Source organism: Hyla sarda, chromosome 3 (genome assembly GCF_029499605.1).
Source record: "Hyla sarda isolate aHylSar1 chromosome 3, aHylSar1.hap1, whole genome shotgun sequence".
NCBI classification, from domain to species: domain Eukaryota; kingdom Metazoa; phylum Chordata; class Amphibia; order Anura; family Hylidae; genus Hyla; species Hyla sarda.
In genome coordinates, this window is record NC_079191.1 from 6174938 (window position 1) to 6185836 (window position 10899).

Sequence of the window (10899 nt, forward strand, 5' to 3'; positions counted from 1 at the left end):
TGCTTGCAACGACGGCCATGCGAGTTTTCATCTGGTTTCTGTAGTGTAGTGGTTATCACGTTCGGCTAACACGTGAAAGGTCCCTGGTTCGAAACCAGGTGAAACATGGGCTTTCTTCTTGCTTTTAGACCAAAGGCCATACCTGTTCACTTTCACTCCATTATTTTCATCCATTCGCTTTTAATTCTTGTGACTGAATGTGGAAAGCGAAAGAGGGTGGGCGGGTGGGTGATTGTTGGCTCAACAGCCAGGTTTCTGTAGTGTAGTGGTTATCACGTTCGCTTCACACGCGAAAGGTCCCTGGTTCGAAAGCGGGCAGAAACAAGGAGTTTCAGATGTTTTTGACTATTGCATGAGGAAACCTTCTTTTTTTAAGCAGGAGTGGTTTGCTTACACCGTTCTGGTAGCTTTCATCTAGTTTCTGTAGTGTTGTAATGATCACATTCACCTAACAAACGAAAGGTCCACGGGTATTACCCACATTTTTGGGGGATTTAAGATATTCGTCCAGTCTAGTGGTTCCAATTATTTCTGAGCTGTCTATTCCTCCTCCTCCCGACTTCCTAGCTGTGGGTTTAGGTGGCATTCCTCCAAAGATATTTACTTGTATTTTCTCCTGATTATCATAGTTTTTCTTCCTTTGTAGTTGTCATTTCCCCATTCCCGTCTAAGAGGTGGTCAGTTTTCCAGAGCAAAGTCTTGCTATATATAGAGGAACCCTGGCAGGTTTCTAAAAGGTCAGTTTTAGGCCTCAGAAATTAGTTATCACGATGCCGCACTGGCAGTACAGATTAGGCTGGATTCACACCACGTTTTGTTAAATGCGGTTCCCGTATACGGCTGGGAGGAGGGGGCGGGGCTTAATCGCGGCACCCGCACTCAGCCGTATTTGGGAACCGTATTTAATGTATGTCTATGAGCCGACCGGAGTGAACCGCAGCCTCCGGTCGGCTTCGTTTTCAGCCGTATGCGGTTTCCCGACCGTAGGCAAAAACGCGGTCGACCACGTTTTTGCCTGCGGTCGGGAAACCGCATGGGGTAATGACGTGAACAATTTTAAATTCTGGGGATTAAGACAGATCAAACTTTACGGTTTACGGTTGGGTAGAACACATAATTTATGTGTTCCACAGTTGGATAGAGGTATAATTTATATATCTACGTTTTAATTTGAACTATATAAAACACTGAAGATTCATCAATATACAGAATTCCCCATCTGGCCCCTAACTTGGTGCAATTTGTAGTATCCAATCCACGGGCTTGAGAGCGTACTTGTATGGGAATACAAATAGAGATCTATGTATTTGTTGGTGTGGAAAAGGGGAAACAATCTATGCATAAGTGCGGGACTATGGATAAATACAGTGGAACGGGTATTATATTTTACAATTAAATTTTTATTTAATTATTTATGATTCATTTCTCTCTTTACACGTTATTTCTAATCCTGTCTGGCACTATACATGGCCCTTATATATTTTCCCTTAGGTTTGGTCGCACACACATAATGTATAGTTTTTTAATTTCTTTCATGGAGGTTATATGGCATTAATGGTAGCATGTATTAACACACTTAAATGTAATTTGAGTTTTAGCAACACATTAAATACACTTGAATTTATTCTATGTTATTTGTTTTATTTTATTTATATTTATCTCTATTGATTTAAGGTCCCTCTGCTGTATAATTTGCTTAAATTACTAATTTAAAATAGGAACATCGCAAATCTGACATATATTTACCATGGTTATATATAATGCGGTCTGTGTGCAGACCTATTAGTTGGAATGCATCTTTAGAGCCAGACAAGCGAGAATATACATACAGTGACAGGTGGAACGCATGTGGAACGCACACGCATGCGCAGAATAGAAGACCAACGAGTGCAGATCTACTACGGCCGGGTTGCGATTGCCTGAATGCGCCGGCGCAGGGTTTGCTTACATCCCCCACGTGGGGGGCATTGACAAGCAGATACGGAGCTACCATTGGAGTTCACAGGCGTGCACGGACTGACGGCAAGTCAGGTGAGAGCGCGGATTGGACATTTTAAGTACAAATGGCCGATCTCTTTGTAGGTAAGTGCGCATAATGGCGTGTGACATCACCAATTAACTTGATGAAGGATTTGATAGAGGTATGTTGGTATTAATGTTGGCATTAAGCAACTGATCTGATTGGGACTGAGAACTGAAAACAGTACTTTACTATTGGCTAATTAGCCTGCGAATTGGATGGGTGAGTAGGAGGGTTAAGACCATCCCTACACACATATAAGGAGCCATTTGGAGACTGACACTCAATGCTGTCAGTAGTCTCCTTGATAAAGCCACATTCAGTGGCGAAACATGTCGGGGTGTGACAGTACTATATTTTAATCAGCAACCCTAGTGCGCCTATACCATAAACACAAAAGCATAGTGGTATATACCAAAATAAATATTACATATGCACCTGCGGTGCACAACAGGTTTCATATAGATAGAGATCAATGTCTGGAAGTAGACACACAATAGGGTTGTGATTTTAAACAGTTTCCTCACCTATTATTTGAACTCAATAAAAGTTAAGTTTTATTACAGCACATTTGAATTATAGATAATTAGTTAACCCTTTGGGTTAAATTGTTGTTTCTGGGGCGTGATAGCTGTCACGTCCCCTCTCATAGGCTTGCATTGAGGGGCGGAGCGTGACGTCACACGGGGCGGAGGCGTGACGTTACACGCCGCTGGCCCGGTGGTCGCCCCTAATCAGTCCCGGGGACTGATTACAAACGGGGTGCCGCGTGCAAGATCCCGGGGTCCCAAGCGGTGGGACTCCCGCGATCAGGCATCTTATCCCCTATCCTTTGGATAGGGGATAAGATGTCTAAGCACCGGAGAACCCCTTTAATACCTTTCTATGATGTTTTATGCTTTAGTTTTGTTTATTAATCAAATGGTCTGCTCTGCTGTCTTCATTGGCCCTATTTTCTGTCCGGTGTACATCCTGTTTCTGTTGTACAATATAGCCAGGGATTCAGCCAACTTCATCTCTCTCCCTCTACACCTTCTTGACCATAGTCCTGCCCGTGACCCCCACAGGAGCCTCCCACTTAGTGGGCAGGAAATAGAGTTTTCTGAATGGCACGAACAAAAAGTCCATTACAGGATGTACACTAGACAGGAAGTCCATTGCAGGATTTACAAAAGACAGGAAGTCGATTTCGGGATATACGCAAGACAGGAAGTGAATTACAGGATGTACACTAGACAGGAAGTCCACTACAGGATGTACACACCGGACAGGAATTTTGGCTAATGAAGACAACCTAGTAGACATTTTTGCGTCAAAACCAGAAGGAAATCCTGAGAGACCACAGAAAGGTAGTAAAATAACATTATTGACCAATATATGTTGTATATTTGTTAAAAAAACATAGGAAAACCGCTTTAATATCTAGAAACATCCATGATTTTTTTTTTATCTCATGTCCGTTAAACTAATCAACCAGCAGTTACTTACCTTTTCGATCCTTCACTGATCCCTGTGGAGGCTCTAGTGGGCATCCGGGTCTTCCTTTTGACGTAGACTCCGTGCTCCCATACCGTACCTCTCTTGATGGCAGCGATGATGCCCGGAGTAATGCATGTTAACATCAAGACCATTAATCGGCTGTGGCAGAAGACCAGGGGTCCCACCGGAGCCTGAATATGAGATCGGAAAAGTAAGTAACTTCTAGTTTATTATTTAATAGCATTTGTGGCTCTTAAAAAAATACAAAAACATTAATGACCCTAAAATGGAAAATTGCTCTTAACTATTCATTTCACCAATGTTACTGTACTTTCAGGACCTTATTTGGGGTGTTGGATCTGTCAGAGATCTAAAGAAACTAATTTACTGTCCATCCTGCAAGATGGCCATCTTATTGACACCTACACGCTAACCTTGCATCATTACTACTTCTCAGTGTTTGCAGGGTATTTATTGGTAGTTGACAAGGGATAGTGATGCTGATCCCAATGCCAATAAACGCAGGATATACTCACAGTTAAGAAATAGATTAAACTGTCTGTAATACACCTAAAAATGACCCCAATCAACTTATAGCTGTCATAACATAGGTCATTAAGGCGTTAATTGTACTATACCCTTCCCAACGCGTTTCGGTCAGCTAACAATGGTGACCTCATGAGGGGCCGTTTACAGTTGTTTGCACTGGTACAAATAACCACAAACGAACGGCGATGGTTCGACATATAAATGAGCATCATGGAGGGGACACTAGACAAATTTGGTTTGTTGGGATTGAAGAGATCAAGCCCTCTATACGTGGTGGAGACATGGATAGAATCCTCTCGCAACGTGAGGCTAGATGGATATATCTATTGGATACAGTCACGCCAAGGAGAATGAATGAGCAGCTGTGTTTTACAAGCTTTTTGTGACATCCGAGGAGGATCAACCAAGGGTGTTGGACATGCAGAGAGGGGGGGCTGTAGTCAGCCCTTTAGTCAGTCCACCCTCTAGCTAGGGACTCCTAGGGATTTCTAGGTTAGGTTCCAGTGTGGGACTGCCCTTTTTAGGGTGGCCACCCCTCCTAGGTTTAGGCCCTATCCAGGGTGGTCTAGGGTGGTCTGGGATGTAGGCTCACTAGGCCCACACCTTATCCCCCCTCCCCCTTTTAGGGTCACCCTAATCACCTCGGTAATGTAACTTTTCAACACAGCTCTCTCTCCCCTTTAAATTATCCCCTATGTTATCCCTCTCCCATCCTTGCCCTGGGTTCATATCAAGCCCTTGGGATTTCCTGCCTTATTGGCTCCGGGGGGGTCACTACACCCTCAGTTGTCAATTGCATGTATACTGAGATTCATTCATTCATTTATTCTGCATCTTTATCTGTACACTAAATGTAATCCAATTGGTATCCGAGTTTATACATTCATGTTGAGTAGCCAGCTCCATGGAGCACTATATGCTTTAGCCAAGAAAAGCCTTTTTCATATCCTTGCCATTGTGCATTGAAATAACATAAGGTCCGGGGCAGTGGGGGTGAACTGGCCGCGCCCCCGCTGCACGACCTGTAAACTATGTGAGCGGATCTGCCTCTTGACCTTGTCTGGGTTGGTTGAGGCAGAGCACGTGCAGCACCGCCCACTGTTCCCGGAACCGGATATGTTGTCAGATGCCGCGATACTCTCACATGTGCACCGGCAGCCACCAGTACTGTACGGCTCCCCGCCACTGCGGGCGCGCACATGGAGACATAGACAGGACGCCGGGCATGTAAGTGAACCGTCCTTTCTCTCCACAGGCACTAGATCTAACCACGGGCTGATAGTGTACCGTATGTTTGTTTTATTTGCTGGAACCTCCGGATCCATTCCTGAATATTTTCTTTACAGGACTCCAACTGAGTTATAACACTGTCACTGGGATTGCAACTGTATCTGCGATCTCACAATTTATACTGCTCTTTACATGATATTTATATGTGAAATTATGTGGTCGTTTGTACCAGTGCACACAACTGTAAACATCCCCTGATGAGGTCACCATTGTTAGCTGACCAAAACGCGTTGGGCTGGGTATAGTACAATTAACGCCTTAATGACCTATGTTGTGACAGCTATAAGTTGATTGAGGTCATTTTTAGGTGTATTACAGACAGTTTAATCTATTTCTTAACTGAAATAGATTAAACTTCATTTTTGGAGTTTGGTGACATTATGTCCAATTTGCTTTTTTTCCTCCTTTTTTTGGTTTAGTTCCAATACACACAAAAGGAATAAACATGTGTATAGCAAAACATGTGTTACTGCAATCCTTTCCTGTGAGAAATACTTAATTTTCTAGAAAAATTTTAGGAGTGCCAACATTTACGGCCATGACTGTATTTCCTAGTTTCTGTTTCCTAAACTTATGTTTCTTCGCCCCTAGACATCTTAACCCCTATCCAAAGAATAGGGATAAGATGTTTGATCGCGGCAGGCACCCCGGCTTCACAAACACAGAAGCCCGAGCCCAGCGATAGGGGATAAGATGTCTCATCGCGGGGGTCCTGCCGCTGGGGACCCCCGCAATCTTGTATTCGCCACCTGCCTGTTTGAAGTGCACGCAGTGGTGTCAGCTCACAAACAGCCGGGCTGGAGTATCGGAGTATCGTGACGCCCCCCTGTGACGTCCCCGCCCCTGCTATGCAAGTCTATGGCCGTCACGCCCCCTCCCATAGACTTTCACAGTGGGGCGGGTGACCACCTGGCAGGTTGTGAGCTGGCACCGTTGCGTGCAGCTCAAACAGGTGGGTGGCGAATACAAGATTGCGGGGGTCCCCAGCGGCGGCACCCACGCGGTGAGACATCTTATCCCCTATCCTTTGGCTAGGGGATAAGATGTCTAGGGGCGGAGTTCCCCTTTAAGTCTAAGATAATCCATTAAGGTCTTATGTGTTATTGTCATGTGTACAATCAAATATTAGCAATGACATCACTCATAAATATTCCTTCATAAATACATTACATATAGTGATTCTATATAGGGTAGACTATGTCCTATTCAGGGTATTACTCACACAGCGTTTGCTTTTCTAAGACATTGGGGGGGGGGGGGGATTAAATCCCAGGTCTTTACTAGATAGATACCAATGTGTATTGTATGAACTGGATGAAATAGTATTCTAACAATTATTATATATATTATTATATATTATATCTAAGTCTAGATGCTTAAAGGAGTGTGCACTCTTATCTCCAGGTATAAATCCATAGTTTGGGAATGTCTCAACTAGTCGCCAGGACGTCTCTGAAAACCGACTTATAATTAGTGGGAAGTGTCATCGTATCAGTATTCATCCATATATTATTGTATTGATTATTTACTCATTAATGTTTATTACTTATAACCAATAAATCTGCATATTTTTATAATACCTATGTATTAATTAGCAAAACTAATGTCATCTCATATTGTCAAAAAGAACCTAAAGGGTTCTCTGGTGGAAAACATTTCTTTTTCCCAAATCAACTTGTAGCAGAAAGTTATTCAGATTTGTAAATTACTTCTATTTAAAAATATTAATCCCTCTAGGACTTATCAGCTGCTGTATGCTCCAGAGGAAGTTGTGTAGTTCTTTCCAGTCTGACCACAGTGCTCTCTGCTGACACCTCTGTCCATGTCAGGAACTGTCCAGAGCAGGAGAGGTTTGCTATGGAGATTTGCTCCTACTCTGGACAGTTCCTGACATGGACAGAGGTGTCAGCAGAGAGTACTGTGGTCCGACTGGAAAGAACTACACAACTTCCTGTGGAGCATACAGCAGCTGATAAGTCCTGGAAGGGTTAACATTTTTTTAATAGCATTAATTTGCAAATCTATTTAACTTTCTGGCACCAGTTGATATGATAATATTAATAAATAATTGTTTACCCCTTTAATATCTGACAATTAATCTGCTTAGATGTGAACTATATCGATTATATTTGTCTGAAATTCACCAGATTATTATTTTAAAAATGTCATAATTGAGTTAATTAATATGCCGACATAAAGATAAAGGGGCCCTCAAGATCATCTCCACTAGTGAGCCCAAGGAAACAACAGTAGATAACAGTCATATAGAAATCTCATGAGGATCAGTCAGTGTTCAGCGTAATGATCACATTGATCAGGATGGAGAATATCTGAAGTTTACAATGAACAAATGTTAAAGGGGTTACCACAAGATCAGAAGGCGTCCCCTTGCCATAGGTGGGGGTCTGACTTATCCTGAGAACGCAGGTCAGTTTTCCCCCAAGTGAATGGCGTGGCAGTGTGCATGTGCAGCTGATGTTCCATTCATTCTCTGTGGGGCTTCCTAACATTGCCCAGATCAGCCAAAGACACCCAGTCCCGTTCTGTGGGATGACGCTGAAAGTTTTATACCTAGCTGAGATACAATTGTAAACTTCATTTTCTGTATTTTCTACTACAGTCATCATTAAGGTGAACATTACACAAATATCTCATCCTCTTCTTCTCTCCAGTAAATGAGTTCTGGAGTTAAGTTCTGGTCTCCAGAGGATAATATAGCACTTTGGGAGGAATATACACCCTAAAAGTCCAGCACTTGAGGTCAATATGGCGAATATCTCCACAGCCACCATGTATTTCCCTTTGGTGCTCAGATAAGCCGGGATCATGGCAATCCAGACGCTGCAGAACACCAGCATGCTGAAGGTGATGTACTTGGCCTCATTGAAACTGTCCGGTAATGTCCGAGCTAAAAAAGCTGTAATAAAACTAACAGCCGCCAAGACCCCCATATAACCCAGGACAGAATAGAACCCAATAATGGAGCCTTCATTACACTGCACAATGATCTTTCCCTGATAGGACTGAGTATCCAGCTCTTGGAAGGGGGGCGCTAGAGCCAGCCAACCCATGCAGATTATGACTTGGATGGATGAGCAGAACAACGCCAAAGAATTAGACCACTTGCTACCAATCCAGCGTGTCCAGGAGCTGCCGGGTTTAGTGGCTTTAAAAGCTATGCAAACTGTGACTGTTTTAGCCAAAAGACAAGAAACGGCTACTGAGAAGAGGATTCCAAATGAGACCTGACGTAGCCGGCAAGTGAGGTCCACCGGATGTCCAAGGAACAAGAAGACACAGAGGAAGCTCAGCATGACGGAGACCAGAAGAAGGAAGCTCAGGTCTCTGTTATTGGCCTTCACGATGGCCGTGTCTTGGTACAGAATAAAAGTAATAAGAATCATGAATGTAAGGAAAGAAAATATAGTGGAAACCACAGAAATAACCGGAACGATTGTGTCATCTGTGTAGGAGAGAAATTCCTGCAGCTTTGGGACACAACGATCCTTCTTCTCATTGGGCCAGTCAAGGTCAGAACATTTCATGCAGGTTTCACTATCTGGAAAACATAAGAGCGACCATTTATGAGCCAATATAAGTCCTGACTGTGAAATATAGACTTACCAAAATATAAGAACCTTCTCCAGTCAGGATAAAGAGTCACTATAGTCATGACTGCATAGAATTTAGGATTAGGTACATGACTTTCTTACGGAACATTGTGGTAAGGATGCTTAATACAGTGCCATAGAATAAAAGGGTCCATATCGTCTGTATGAATTTGAGAAAAGTAAGTAAGTAAGTAAGCTTTGTCATGCATTAGGATGTGTTTACACTAGTGAAATATTGATGCAATAGGTCCCGATCCAACTGTAAGTCTGATACCCAAAGTGACAGCTTCCCATATTACATTAGAGTGAACCAAGACTTACGGAGATTCTTTCCTGAAGCCTGGGATATCTTTACAGGTGTCTGCTGGCCACAGATGGTATTGTAATGTCTGATTATCTTTATTTTGTATTTTCTGCTTTGGGTCCTGTTCAGACATTGTTTTTTTCTGAACGATGTCTATGTTTATTCTCCCTGGTTTGGGAAGAGTTAATGCTTCCAGCCTATGGCATCCTGGGTGGGGTTATTTAGACTCTAGCTCTGCTGGTGATTCTGGCCATAATAACTTTGTCTCTGCCCATATCCTGAGTTTTAACCATAGTTATCTGTCCTGTTTGAGATATAGATTTTAGGTTGCTTTGTTTTAATACATTTGTCAGGTTTTAGTATTTCTGTATGTTAGTTCTGCACTTGCTTTGTGTTGCCTGTATTCACACTGTGCATTATGTTAGTCTGGTTTTGACATTATTTGATCCTGCAACTCCGAGGATAGGATCTTGTTCTGAGCCTTGTGCTAATCTGTCCATCTAGGAGTGAGTCTTGTGTCTGTACCCATGTTTGCTTGTATATATGATTTTCGTTTCACACTAGGCCAGAGTGCCCATTGGCTAGGAGCCTATTTGACTTTGGTATTGATGTCCCCCATGCTTGGAGTGAGGTGTCTATAATGTGTTCCTTGTTCTGAGTCCAGTGTGAACAGTGCTCTTATATGCTATATCCTGCCTTGTTTGTATTTATATATCTGTTTGTTGGTTCCGTTATGTTTCTGACTCATTTCCTGACTTTGTACAGTTCTGTTTGTTTGGTTGGCTTTGACGCCCATGCACTTTAGCACTAGGAAGGGACCGACTCCAAGTTGTTGATCCATCATTTAGGGCGGATGGGCAAGTAGGCAGGGAGAGTGGTTTATAGAGAAAGCTTTAGGGCTCACTTCTCCCTCCCCCCCCCAATACATGACAGGTATGACTCACTTGTGTTTTTAGTGTAGCTTTGACCTATTGTGTACAACCTCTTTGCTTGACTACCTGGTTTCCTATGTTGTCTTCTAGTTCTGGTATTGACATTCCTTCTTGGCTACCTGACCTCTGGTTTGGCTGTAGACCTTTCTCTTGTATCTGGCTCTGTCCCTGATGACCCCTCCTGACTTCTGACCCTGGCATAGACCTTGACTACCTGCCGGTTTGCTGATTCTGTCTTTGATGTGTAGTTTTATATAAATCTACCTCTCTTTGTGGGTATAGGAGATTATAATGATATAATATTGACAAGAATATAGCATCTTCTTACCAGTCATGTTGGAGATTTCCCCCAGGGAGCACTGGACACAGTCATAGCAGCAGGAGTAGATTCTGGATCTGGAGACTTTCCTGTTTCCTGGTGAACAGATCTCTGAACATTGAGATGTAGGGATCTAGAAAAAGACCATGAAGACTTAGGGAGGATTACCCTAGATAGCACAGACCTTCTCTTTTGGGTCAAAAGGCACCTGCATGGGTCCAGAATCTATGTGCCTACTTTGCTGTAGCTCAGAAAGACTAAAAATACTCCGGCATCTTTCTGAGCAGCAACTAAGGTATTAACACAATAGCACAAAAATGAGGGTCCTGTACACGACCAATATACTGAATTCTCTTTTGCATTAACCCCTTAAGGACCAGTTTTTTTTTTAGTTT

General features: G+C 42.9%; 1 non-coding gene across 1 annotated transcript; it reads left to right on the forward strand.

Moving 5' to 3' along the window:
* Positions 1 to 251: 251 nt before the first annotated feature.
* On the forward strand, positions 252 to 324 carry TRNAV-CAC (transfer RNA valine (anticodon CAC)). The gene has a single exon. It is a non-coding gene; the product is annotated as a tRNA-Val (tRNA).
* The last annotated feature ends 10575 nt before the right edge of the window (positions 325 to 10899 follow it).